Raw genomic sequence first — 15,696 nt, 5'->3', positions numbered from 1 at the left:
TAGACGGATAGACGGATAGACGGACAGACGGATAGACGGATAGACGGATAGACGGATAGACGGACAGACGGACAGACGGACGGACGTATAGACGGATAGACGGATAGAAGGACAGACAAATAGACGGATAGACGGATAGACGGATAGACGGATAGACCGATAGACGGACAGACGGATAGACGGACAGACGGACAGACGGACAGACAAATAGACGGATAGACGGATAGACGGACAGACGGATAGACGGATAGACGGATAGACGGATAGACGGACAGACGGACAGACGGATAGACGGATAGACGGATAGACGGACAGACGGATAGACGGATAGACGGATAGAGGGACAGACGGACAGACGGACAGACGGATAGACGGATAGACGGACAGACGGATAGACGGATAGACGTATAGACGGATAGACGGATAGACGGACAGACGGACAGACGGACAGACGGAGAGACGGATAGACGGATAGACGGATAGACGGATAGACGGACAGACGGACAGACGGACAGAAGGACAGACGGATAGACGGACAGACGGATAGACGGATAGACGGATAGACGGATAGACGGACAGACGGATAGACGGATAGACGGATAGACGGATAGACGGATAGACGGATAGACGGATAGACGGACAGACGGATAGACGGACAGGCGGACAGACGGATAGACGGATAGACGGATAGACGGATAGACGGATAGACGGACAGACGGATAGACGGATAGACGGATAGACGGATAGACGGATGGACGGACAGACGGATAGACGGATAGACGGATAGACGGACAGACGGACAGACGGATAGACGGATAGACGGATAGACGGACAGACGGATAGACGGATAGACGGATAGACGGACAGACGGACAGACGGATAGACGGATAGACGGATAGACGGATAGACGGACAGACGGACAGACGGACAGACGGATAGACGGATAGACGGACAGACGGATAGACGGATAGACGGATAGACGGACAGACGGATAGACGGACAGACGGATCGACGGATAGACGGATAGACGGACAGACGGATAGACGGACAGGCGGACAGACGGATAGACGGATAGACGGATAGACGGATAGACGGATAGACGGACAGACGGATAGACGGATAGACGGATAGACGGATAGACGGATGGACGGACAGACGGATAGACGGATAGACGGATAGACGGACAGACGGACAGACGGATAGACGGATAGACGGATAGACGGACAGACGGATAGACGGATAGACGGATAGACGGACAGACGGACAGACGGATAGACGGATAGACGGATAGACGGATAGACGGACAGACGGACAGACGGACAGACGGATAGACGGATAGACGGACAGACGGGTAGACGGATAGACGGATAGACGGACAGACGGATAGACGGACAGACGGATAGACGGATAGACGGATAGACGGACAGACGGATAGACGGATAGACGGATAGACGGACAGACGGACAGACGGATAGACGGACAGACGGATAGACGGATAGACGGACAGACGGATAGACGGCTAGACGGATAGACGGATAGACGGATAGACGGATAGACGGACAGACGGACAGACGGACAGACGGATAGACGGATAGACGGACAAGCGGACAGACGGACAGATGGATAGACGGATAGACGGATAGACGGACAGACGGATAGACGGATAGACGGATAGACGGACAGACGGATAGACGGATGGACGGACAGACGGATAGACGGATAGACGGATAGACGGACAGACGGACAGACGGATAGACGGATAGACGGACAGACGGACAGACGGACAGACGGATAGACGGATAGACGGACAGACGGATAGACGGATAGAATGAAAGACGGACAGACGGATAGACGGACAGACGGATAGACGGATAGAAGGATAGACGGATAGACGGATAGACGGACAGACGGATAGACGGATAGAAAGACAGACGGACAGACGGCTAGACGGGTAGACGGACAGACTGATAGACGGACAGACGGACAGACGGACAGACGGATAGACGGACAGGCGGACAGACGGATAGACGGACCGACGGATAGACGGACAGACGGACCGACGGATAGACGGATAGACGGATAGACGGATAGACGGACAGACGGATAGACGGATAGACGGACAGACGGATAGACGGACAGACGGATAGACGGATAGACGGACAGACGGATAGACGGACAGACGGATAGACGGATAGACGGACAGACGGATAGACGGATAGACGGATAGACGGATAGACGGACAGACGGACAGACGGACAGAAGGACAGACGGATAGACGGACAGACGGATAGACGGATAGACGGATAGACGGACAGACGGATAGACGGACAGACGGATAGACGGATAGACGGACAGACGGATAGACGGATAGACGGATAGACGGATAGACGGATAGACGGATAGACGGATAGACGGACAGACGGACAGACGGACAGACGGATAGACGGATAGACGGACAAGCGGACAGACGGACAGATGGATAGACGGATAGACGGACAGACGGACAGACGGACAGACGGATAGACGGATAGACGGATAGACGGATAGACGGATAGACGGACAGACGGATAGACGGATAGACGGATAGACGGACAGACGGATAGACGGACAGACGGATAGACGGGCAGACGGACAGACGGATAGACGGATAGACGGATAGACGGACAGACGGACAGACGGATAGACGGATAGACGGATAGACGGATAGACGGACAGACGGATAGACGGATAGACGGACAGACGGATAGACGGATAGACGGATAGACGGACAGACGGATAGACGGATAGACGGATAGACGGATAGACGGACAGACGGATAGACGGATAGACGGATAGACGGATAGACGGACAGACGGATAGACGGATAGACGGATAGATGGACAGACGGACAGACGGACAGACGGATAGACGGATAGACGGACAGACGGATAGACGGATAGACGTATAGACCGATAGACGGATAGACGGACAGACGGACAGACGGACAGACGGATAGACGGATAGACGGATAGACGGACAGACAAATAGACGGATAGACGGATAGACGGATAGACGGATAGACGGATAGACGGACAGACGGATAGACGGATAGACGGATAGACGGATAGACGGATAGACGGACAGACGGATAGACGGATAGACGGATAGACGGACAGACGGACAGACGGACAGACGGACAGACGAATAGACGGATAGACGGATAGACGGACAGACGGATAGACGGATAGACGGATAGACGGATAGACGGATAGACGGACAGACGGAAAGACGGATAGACGGATAGACGGACAGACGGACAGACAAATAGACGGATAGACGGATAGACGGACAGACGGATAGACGGACAGACGGACAGACGGACAGACGGATAGACGGATAGACGGACAGACGGATAGACGGACAGACGGACAGACGGATAGAGGGATAGACGGACAGACGGACAGACGGATAGACGGATAGACGGACAGACGGACAGACGGATAGACGGATAGACCGATAGACGGATAGACGGACAGAGGGATAGACGGATAGACGGATAGACGGACAGACGGACAGACGTATAGACGGATAGACGGATAGACGGATAGATGGATAGACGGACAGACGGACCAACGGACAGACGGATAGACGGATAGACGGACAGACGGACAGACGGATAGACGGATAGACGGATAGACGGACAGACGGATAGACGGACAGACGGACAGACGGACAGACGGAGAGACGGATAGACGGACAGGCGGACAGACGGATAGACGGATAGGCGGATAGACAGATAGACGGACAGACGGACAGACGGACAGACGGATAGACGGATAGACGGACAGACGGACAGACGGATAGACGGATAGACGGACAGACGGATAGACGGACAGACGGACAGACGGACAGACGGATAGACGGACAGGCGGACAGACGGACAGACGGATAGACGGATAGACGGACAGACGGATAGACGGACAGACGGATAGACGGACAGACGGATAGACGGATAGACGGATAGACGGATAGACGGACAGACGGAAAGACGGATAGACGTATAGACGGACAGACGGACAGACGGATAGACGGACAGACGGATAGACGGATAGACGGATAGACGGACAGACGGACAGACGGATAGACGGATAGACGGACAAGCGGACAGACGGACAGATGGATAGACGGATAGACGGACAGACGGACAGACGGACAGACGGATAGACGGATAGACGGATAGACGGATAGACGGATAAACGGACAGACGGATAGACGGATAGACGGATAGACGGACAGACGGATAGACGGACAGACGGATAGACGGACAGACGGATAGACGGATAGACGGATAGACGGATAGACGGATAGACGGACAGAGGGACAGACGGACAGACGGATAGACGGATAGACGGACAAGCGGACAGACGGACAGATGGATAGACGGATAGACGGACAGACGGACAGACGGACAGACGGATAGACGGATAGACGGATAGACGGATAGACGGATAAACGGACAGACGGATAGACGGATAGACGGATAGACGGACAGACGGATAGACGGACAGACGGATAGACGGACAGACGGACAGACGGATAGACCGATAGACGGATAGACGGATAGACGGACAGACGGACAGACGGATAGACGGATAGACGGATAGACGGATAGACGGATAGACGGACAGACGGATAGACGGATAGACGGACAGACGGATAGACGGATAGACGGATAGACGGACAGACGGACAGACGGATAGACGGATAGACGGACAGACGGACAGACGGATAGACGGATAGACGGACAGACGGATAGACGGATAGAATGAAAGACGGACAGACGGATAGACGGACAGACGGATAGACGGATAGAAGGATAGACGGATAGACGGATAGACGGACAGACGGATAGACGGATAGACGGACAGACGGACAGACGGATAGACGGATAGACGGACAGACTGATAGACGGAAAGACGGACAGACGGATAGACGGACAGACGGACAGACGGACAGACGGACAGACGGACAGACGGACAGACGGATAGACGGACAGACGGACAGACGGATAGACGGACCGACGGATAGACGGACAGACGGACCGACGGATAGACGGATAGACGGATAGACGGATAGACGGACAGACGGATAGACGGATAGACGGACAGACGGATAGACGGACAGACGGATAGACGGATAGACGGACAGACGGATAGACGGACAGACGGATAGACGGATAGACGGACAGACGGATAGACGGATAGACGGATAGACGGATAGACGGACAGACGGACAGAAGGACAGACGGATAGACGGACAGACGGATAGACGGATAGACGGATAGACGGACAGACGGATAGACGGACAGACGGATAGACGGATAGACGGACAGACGGACAGACGGATAGACGGACAGACGGACAGACAAATAGACGAATAGACGGATAGACGGACAGACGGATAGACGGATAGACGGAGAGACCGACAGACGGACAGACCGATAGACGGATAGACGGATAGATGGATAGACGGACAGACGGACAGACGGACAGACGGATAGACGGATAGACGGATAGACGGACAGACGTATAGACGGATAGACGGATAGACGGATAGACGGACAGACGGACAGACGGAGAGACGTATAGACGGATAGACGGATAGAAGGACAGACAAATAGACGGATAGACGGATAGACGGATAGACGGATAGACCGATAGACGGAGAGACGGATAGACGGACAGACGGACAGACGGACAGACAAATAGACGGATAGACGGATAGACGGACAGACGGATAGACGGATAGACGGATAGACGGATAGACGGATAGACGGACAGACGGATAGACGGATAGACGGATAGACGGATAGACGGACAGACGGATAGACGGATAGACGGATAGACGGACAGACGGACAGACGGACAGACGGATAGACGGATAGACGGACAGACGGATAGACGGATAGACGTATAGACGGATAGACGGATAGACGGACAGACGGACAGACGGACAGACGGAGAGACGGATAGACAGATAGACGGACAGACAAATAGACGGATAGACGGATAGACGGATAGACGGATAGACGGATAGACGGATAGACGGATAGACGGACAGACGGATAGACGGATAGACGGATAGATGGACAGACGGACAGACGGACAGACGGATAGACGGATAGACGGATAGACGGACAGACGGATAGACGGATAGACGGATAGACGGATAGACGGATAGACGGACAGACGGATAGACGGATAGACGGATAGACGGACAGACGGACAGACGGACAGACGGATAGACGGATAGACGGATAGACGGACAGACGGATAGACGGATAGACTGATAGACGGATAGACGGATAGACGGATAGACGGACAGACGGAAAGACGGATAGACAGATAGACGGACAGACGGACAGACAAATAGACGGATAGACGGATAGACGGACAGACGGATAGACGGACAGACGGACAGACGGACAGACGGATAGACGGATAGACGGACAGACGGATAGACGAACAGACGGACAGACGGACAGACGGATAGACGGATAGACGGACAGACGGACAGACAAATAGACGGATAGACGGATAGACGGATAGACGGACAGACGGATAGACGGACAGACGGATAGACGGACAGATGGACAGACGGATAGACGGATAGACGGATAGACGGACAGACGGACAGACGGATAGACGGATAGACGGATAGACGGACAGACGGAAAGACGGATAGACGTATAGACGGACAGACGGACAGACGAATAGACGGACAGACGGATAGACGGATAGACGGATAGACGGACAGACGGACAGATGGATAGACGGACAGACGGACAGACGGATAGACGGATAGACGGATAGACGGACAGACGGATAGACGGATAGACGGATAGACGGATAGACGGATAGACGGATAGAGGGACAGACGGACAGACGGATAGACGGATAGACGGACAAGCGGACAGACGGACAGATGGATAGACGGATAGACGGACAGACGGACAGACGGACAGACGGATAGACGGATAGACGGATAGACGGATAAACGGACAGACGGATAGACGGATAGACGGATAGACGGAGAGACGGATAGACGGACAGACGGATAGACGGACAGACGGACAGACGGATAGACCGATAGACGGATAGACGGATAGACGGACAGACGGACAGACGGATAGACGGATAGACGGATAGACGGATAGACGGACAGACGGATAGACGGATAGACGGACAGACGGATAGACGGATAGACGGATAGACGGACAGACGGACAGACGGATAGACGGATAGACGGACAGACGGACAGACGGATAGACGGACAGACGGACAGACGGATAGACGGACCGACGGATAGACGGACAGACGGACCGACGGATAGACGGATAGACGGATAGACGGATAGACGGACAGACGGATAGACGGATAGACGGACAGACGGATAGACGGACAGACGGATAGACGGATAGACGGACAGACGGATAGACGGACAGACGGATAGACGGATAGACGGACAGACGGATAGACGGATAGACGGATAGACGGATAGACGGACAGACGGACAGAAGGACAGACGGATAGACGGACAGACGGATAGACGGATAGACGGATAGACGGACAGACGGATAGACGGACAGACGGATAGACGGATAGACGGACAGACGGACAGACGGATAGACGGACAGACGGACAGACAAATAGACGAATAGACGGATAGACGGACAGACGGATAGACGGATAGACGGAGAGACCGACAGACGGACAGACGGATAGACGGATAGACGGATAGATGGATAGACGGACAGACGGACAGACGGATAGACGGATAGACGGATAGACGGACAGACGGATAGACGGATAGACGGATAGACGGACAGACGGACAGACGGACGGACGTATAGACGGATAGACGGATAGAAGGACAGACAAATAGACGGATAGACGGATAGACGGATAGACGGATAGACCGATAGACCGATAGACGGACAGACGGATAGACGGACAGACGGACAGACGGACAGACAAATAGACGGATAGACGGATAGACGGACAGACGGATAGACGGATAGACGGATAGACGGACAGACGGACAGACGGATAGACGGATAGACGGATAGACGGATAGACGGACAGACGGATAGACGGATAGACGGATAGACGGACAGACGGACAGACGGACAGACGGATAGACGGATAGACGGACAGACGGATAGACGGACAGACGTATAGACGGATAGACGGATAGACGGACAGACGGACAGACGGACAGACGGAGAGACGGATAGACGGATAGACGGACAGACAAATAGACGGATAGACGGATAGACGGATAGACGGATAGACGGATAGACGGACAGACGGATAGACGGATAGACGGATAGATGGACAGACGGACAGACGGACAGACGGATAGACGGATAGACGGATAGACGGACAGACGGATAGACGGATAGACGGATAGACGGATAGACGGATAGACGGATAGACGGACAGACGGATAGACGGATAGACGGATAGACGGACAGACGGACAGACGGACAGACGGATAGACGGATAGACGGATAGACGGACAGACGGATAGACGGATAGACTGATAGACGGATAGACGGATAGACGGACAGACGGAAAGACGGATAGACGGATAGACGGACAGACGGACAGACAAATAGACGGATAGACGGATAGACGGACAGACGGATAGACGGACAGACGGACAGAGGGACAGACGGATAGACGGATAGACGGACAGACGGATAGACGGACAGACGGACAGACGGACAGACGGATAGACGGATAGACGGACAGACGAACAGACAAATAGACGGATAGACGGATAGACGGATAGACGGATAGACGGACAGACGGATAGACGGATACACGGATAGACGGATAGACGGACAGACGGATAGACGGATAGACGGATAGACGGACAGACGGACAGACGGACAGACGGATAGACGGATAGACGGACAGACGGATAGACGGATAGACGTATAGACGGATAGACGGATAGACGGATAGACGGACAGACGGACAGACGGACAGACGGAGAGACGGATAGACGGATAGACGGACAGACAAATAGACGGATAGACGGATAGACGGATAGACGGATAGACGGATAGACGGATAGACGGACAGACGGATAGACGGATAGACGGATAGATGGACAGACGGACAGACGGACAGACGGATAGACGGATAGACGGATAGACGGACAGACGGATAGACGGATAGACGGATAGACGGATAGACGGACAGACGGATAGACGGATAGACGGATAGACGGACAGACGGACGGACGGACAGACGGATAGATGGATAGACGGATAGACGGACAGACGGATAGACGGATAGACTGATAGACGGATAGACGGATAGACGGATAGACGGACAGACGGAAAGACGGATAGACGGATAGACGGACAGACGGACAGACAAATAGACGGATAGACGGATAGACGGACAAACGGATAGACGGACAGACGGACAGACGGACAGACGGATAGACGGATAGACGGACAGACGGATAGACGGACAGACGGACAGACGGACAGACGGTAGACGGATAGACGGACAGACGGACAGACAAATAGACGGATAGACGGATAGACGGATAGACGGATAGACGGACAGACGGATAGACGGACAGACGGATAGACGGACAGATGGACAGACGGATAGACGGATAGACGGATAGACGGACAGACGGACAGACGGATAGACGGATAGACGGATAGACGGATAGACGGACAGACGGATAGACGGACAGACGGACAGACGGACAGACGGATAGACGGATAGACGGACAGACGGACAGACGGATAGACGGATAGACGGATAGACGGATAGACGGACAGACGGATAGACGGATAGACGGATAGACGGACAGACGGAGAGACGGATAGACGGACAGACGGACAGACGGATAGACGGATAGACGGATAGACGGATAGACGGATAGACGGACAGACGGACAAACGGACAGACGGATAGACGGATAGACGGACAGACGGACAGACGGATAGACAGATAGACGGATAGACGGACAGACGGATAGACGGACAGACGGACAGACGGACAGACGGATAGACGGACAGGCGGACAGACGGATAGAAGGATAGACGGATAGACGGATAGACGGACAGACGGACAGACGGACAGACGGATAGACGGATAGACGGACAGACGGACAGACGGATAGACGGATAGACGGACAGACGGATAGACGGACAGACGGACAGACGGACAGACGGAAAGACGGATAGACGGACAGGCGGACAGACGGATAGACGGATAGACGGATAGACGGATAGACGGATAGACGGACAGACGGATAGACGGATAGACGGATAGACGGATGGACGGACAGACGGATAGACGGATAGACGGATAGACGGACAGACGGACAGACGGATAGACGGATAGACGGATAGACGGACAGACGGATAGACGGATAGACGGATAGACGGATAGACGGACAGACGGACAGACGGATAGACGTATAGACGGATAGACGGATAGACGGACAGACGGACAGACGGACAGACGGATAGACGGATAGACGGACAGACGGATAGACGGATAGACGGATAGACGGACAGACGGATAGACGGACAGACGGATAGACGGATAGACGGATAGACGGATAGACGGACAGACGGATAGACGGATAGACGGATAGACGGACAGACGGACAGACGGATAGACGGACAGACGGATAGACGGATAGACGGATAGACGGATAGACGGAAAGACGGATAGACGGACAGACGGACAGACGGATAGACGGATAGACGGATAGACGGACAGACGGATAGACGGCTAGACGGATAGACGGATAGACGGATAGACGGACAGACGGACAGACGGATAGACGGATAGACGGACAGACGGATAGACGGATAGACGGATAGACGGACAGACGGATAGACGGACAGACGGATAGACGGACAGACGGATAGACGGACAGAGGGACAGACGGACAGACGGATAGACGGATAGACGGACAAGCGGACAGACGGACAGATGGATAGACGGATAGACGGACAGACGGACAGACGGACAGACGGATAGACGGATAGACGGATAGACGGATAGACGGATAAACGGACAGACGGATAGACGGATAGACGGATAGACGGACAGACGGATAGACGGACAGACGGATAGACGGACAGACGGACAGACGGATAGACGGATAGACGGATAGACGGATAGACGGACAGACGGATAGACGGACAGACGGATAGACGGACAGACGGACAGACGGATAGACCGATAGACCGATAGACGGATAGACGGACAGACGGACAGACGGATAGACGGATAGACGGATAGACGGATAGACGGACAGACGGATAGACGGATAGACGGACAGACGGATAGACGGATAGACGGACAGACGGATAGACGGACAGACGGATAGACGGATAGAAGGATAGACGGATAGACGGACAGACGGATAGACGGATAGACGGACAGACGGACAGACGGATAGACGGATAGACGGACAGACTGATAGACGGACAGACGGACAGACGGATAGACGGATAGACGGACAGACGGACAGACGGATAGACGGACCGACGGATAGACGGACAGACGGACCGACGGATAGACGCATAGACGGATAGACGGATAGACGGACAGACGGATAGACGGATAGACGGACAGACGGATAGACGGACAGACGGATAGACGGATAGACGGACAGACGGATAGACGGACAGACGGATAGACGGATAGACGGACAGACGGATAGACGGATAGACGGATAGACGGATAGACGGACAGACGGACAGAAGGACAGACGGATAGACGGACAGACGGATAGACGGATAGACGGATAGACGGACAGACGGATAGACGGACAGACGAATAGACGGATAGACGGACAGACGGACAGACGGATAGACGGACAGACGGACAGACAAATAGACGAATAGACGGATAGACGGACAGACGGATAGACGGATAGACGGAGAGACCGACAGACGGACAGACGGATAGACGGATAGACGGATAGATGGATAGACGGACAGCCGGACAGACGGACAGACGGATAGACGGATAGACGGATAGACGGACAGACGGATAGACGGATAGACGGATAGACGGATAGACGGACAGACGGACAGACGGACGGACGTATAGACGGATAGACGGATAGAAGGACAGACAAATAGACGGATAGACGGATAGACGGATAGACGGATAGACCGATAGACGGACAGACGGATAGACGGACAGACGGACAGACGGACAGACAAATAGACGGATAGACGGATAGACGGACAGACGGATAGACGGATAGACGGATAGACGGATAGACGGACAGACGGACAGACGGACAGACGGATAGACGGATAGACGGATAGACGGACAGACGGATAGACGGATAGACGGATAGAGGGACAGACGGACAGACGGACAGACGGATAGACGGATAGACGGACAGACGGATAGACGGACAGGCGGACAGACGGATAGACGGATAGACGGATAGACGGATAGACGGATAGACGGACAGACGGATAGACGGATAGACGGATAGACGGATAGACGGATGGACGGACAGACGGATAGACGGATAGACGGATAGACGGATAGACGGACAGACGGATAGACGGATAGACGGACAGACGGATAGACGGATAGACGGATAGACGGATAGACGGATAGACGGATAGACGGACAGACGGACAGACGGACAGACGGATAGACGGATAGACGGACAGACGGATAGACGGATAGACGGATAGACGGACAGACGGATAGACGGACAGACGGATAGACGGATAGACGGATAGACGGACAGACGGATAGACGGATAGACGGATAGACGGACAGACGGACAGACGGATAGACGGACAGACGGATAGACGGATAGACGGATAGACGGACAGACGGACAGACGGATAGACGGACAGACGGACAGACGGATAGACGGATAGACGGATAGACGGACAGACGGATAGACGGCTAGACGGATAGACGGATAGACGGATAGACGGATAGACGGACAGACGGACAGACGGACAGACGGATAGACGGATAGACGGACAAGCGGACAGACGGACAGATGGATAGACGGATAGACGGATAGAGGGACAGACGGATAGACGGATAGACGGATAGACGGACAGACGGATAGACGGATGGACGGACAGACGGATAGACGGATAGACGGATAGACGGACAGACGGACAGACGGATAGACGGATAGACGGACAGACGGACAGACGGACAGACGGATAGACGGATAGACGGACAGACGGATAGACGGATAGAATGAAAGACGGACAGACGGATAGACGGACAGACGGATAGACGGATAGAAGGATAGACGGATAGACGGATAGACGGACAGACGGATAGACGGATAGAAAGACAGACGGACAGACGGCTAGACGGGTAGACGGATAGACGGATAGACGGACAGACGGACAGACGGATAGACGGACAGACGGATAGACGGATAGACGGATAGACGGATAGACGGAAAGACGGATAGACGGACAGACGGACAGACGGATAGACGGATAGACGGATAGACGGACAGACGGATAGACGGCTAGACGGATAGACGGATAGACGGATAGACGGACAGACGGACAGACGGATAGACGGATAGACGGACAGACGGATAGACGGATAGACGGATAGACGGACAGACGGATAGACGGACAGACGGATAGACGGACAGACGGATAGACGGACAGAGGGACAGACGGACAGACGGATAGACGGATAGACGGACAAGCGGACAGACGGACAGATGGATAGACGGATAGACGGACAGACGGACAGACGGACAGACGGATAGACGGATAGACGGATAGACGGATAGACGGATAAACGGACAGACGGATAGACGGATAGACGGATAGACGGACAGACGGATAGACGGACAGACGGATAGACGGACAGACGGACAGACGGATAGACGGATAGACGGATAGACGGATAGACGGACAGACGGATAGACGGACAGACGGATAGACGGACAGACGGACAGACGGATAGACCGATAGACCGATAGACGGATAGACGGACAGACGGACAGACGGATAGACGGATAGACGGATAGACGGATAGACGGACAGACGGATAGACGGATAGACGGACAGACGGATAGACGGATAGACGGACAGACGGATAGACGGACAGACGGATAGACGGATAGAAGGATAGACGGATAGACGGACAGACGGATAGACGGATAGACGGACAGACGGACAGACGGATAGACGGATAGACGGACAGACTGATAGACGGACAGACGGACAGACGGATAGACGGATAGACGGACAGACGGACAGACGGATAGACGGACCGACGGATAGACGGACAGACGGACCGACGGATAGACGCATAGACGGATAGACGGATAGACGGACAGACGGATAGACGGATAGACGGACAGACGGATAGACGGACAGACGGATAGACGGATAGACGGACAGACGGATAGACGGACAGACGGATAGACGGATAGACGGACAGACGGATAGACGGATAGACGGATAGACGGATAGACGGACAGACGGACAGAAGGACAGACGGATAGACGGACAGACGGATAGACGGATAGACGGATAGACGGACAGACGGATAGACGGACAGACGAATAGACGGATAGACGGACAGACGGACAGACGGATAGACGGACAGACGGACAGACAAATAGACGAATAGACGGATAGACGGACAGACGGATAGACGGATAGACGGAGAGACCGACAGACGGACAGACGGATAGACGGATAGACGGATAGATGGATAGACGGACAGCCGGACAGACGGACAGACGGATAGACGGATAGACGGATAGACGGACAGACGGATAGACGGATAGACGGATAGACGGATAGACGGACAGACGGACAGACGGACGGACGTATAGACGGATAGACGGATAGAAGGACAGACAAATAGACGGATAGACGGATAGACGGATAGACGGATAGACCGATAGACGGACAGACGGATAGACGGACAGACGGACAGACGGACAGACAAATAGACGGATAGACGGATAGACGGACAGACGGATAGACGGATAGACGGATAGACGGATAGACGGACAGACGGACAGACGGATAGACGGATAGACGGATAGACGGATAGACGGACAGACGGATAGACGGATAGACGGATAGAGGGACAGACGGACAGACGGACAGACGGATAGACGGATAGACGGACAGACGGATAGACGGACAGGCGGACAGACGGATAGACGGATAGACGGATAGACGGATAGACGGATAGACGGACAGACGGATAGACGGATAGACGGATAGACGGATAGACGGATGGACGGACAGACGGATAGACGGATAGACGGATAGACGGATAGACGGACAGACGGATAGACGGATAGACGGACAGACGGATAGACGGATAGACGGATAGACGGATAGACGGATAGACGGATAGACGGACAGACGGACAGACGGACAGACGGATAGACGGATAGACGGACAGACGGATAGACGGATAGACGGATAGACGGACAGACGGATAGACGGACAGACGGATAGACGGATAGACGGATAGACGGACAGACGGATAGACGGATAGACGGATAGACGGACAGACGGACAGACGGATAGACGGACAGACGGATAGACGGATAGACGGATAGACGGACAGACGGACAGACGGATAGACGGACAGACGGACAGACGGATAGACGGAT

The sequence above is a fragment of the Ixodes scapularis genome, unplaced genomic scaffold (assembly GCF_016920785.2).
Source record: "Ixodes scapularis isolate PalLabHiFi unplaced genomic scaffold, ASM1692078v2 ptg000641l_1__unscaffolded, whole genome shotgun sequence".
NCBI classification, from domain to species: domain Eukaryota; kingdom Metazoa; phylum Arthropoda; class Arachnida; order Ixodida; family Ixodidae; genus Ixodes; species Ixodes scapularis.
The sequence above is the reverse complement of the archived record's forward strand: the minus strand, read 5'-3'. Positions refer to the sequence as shown.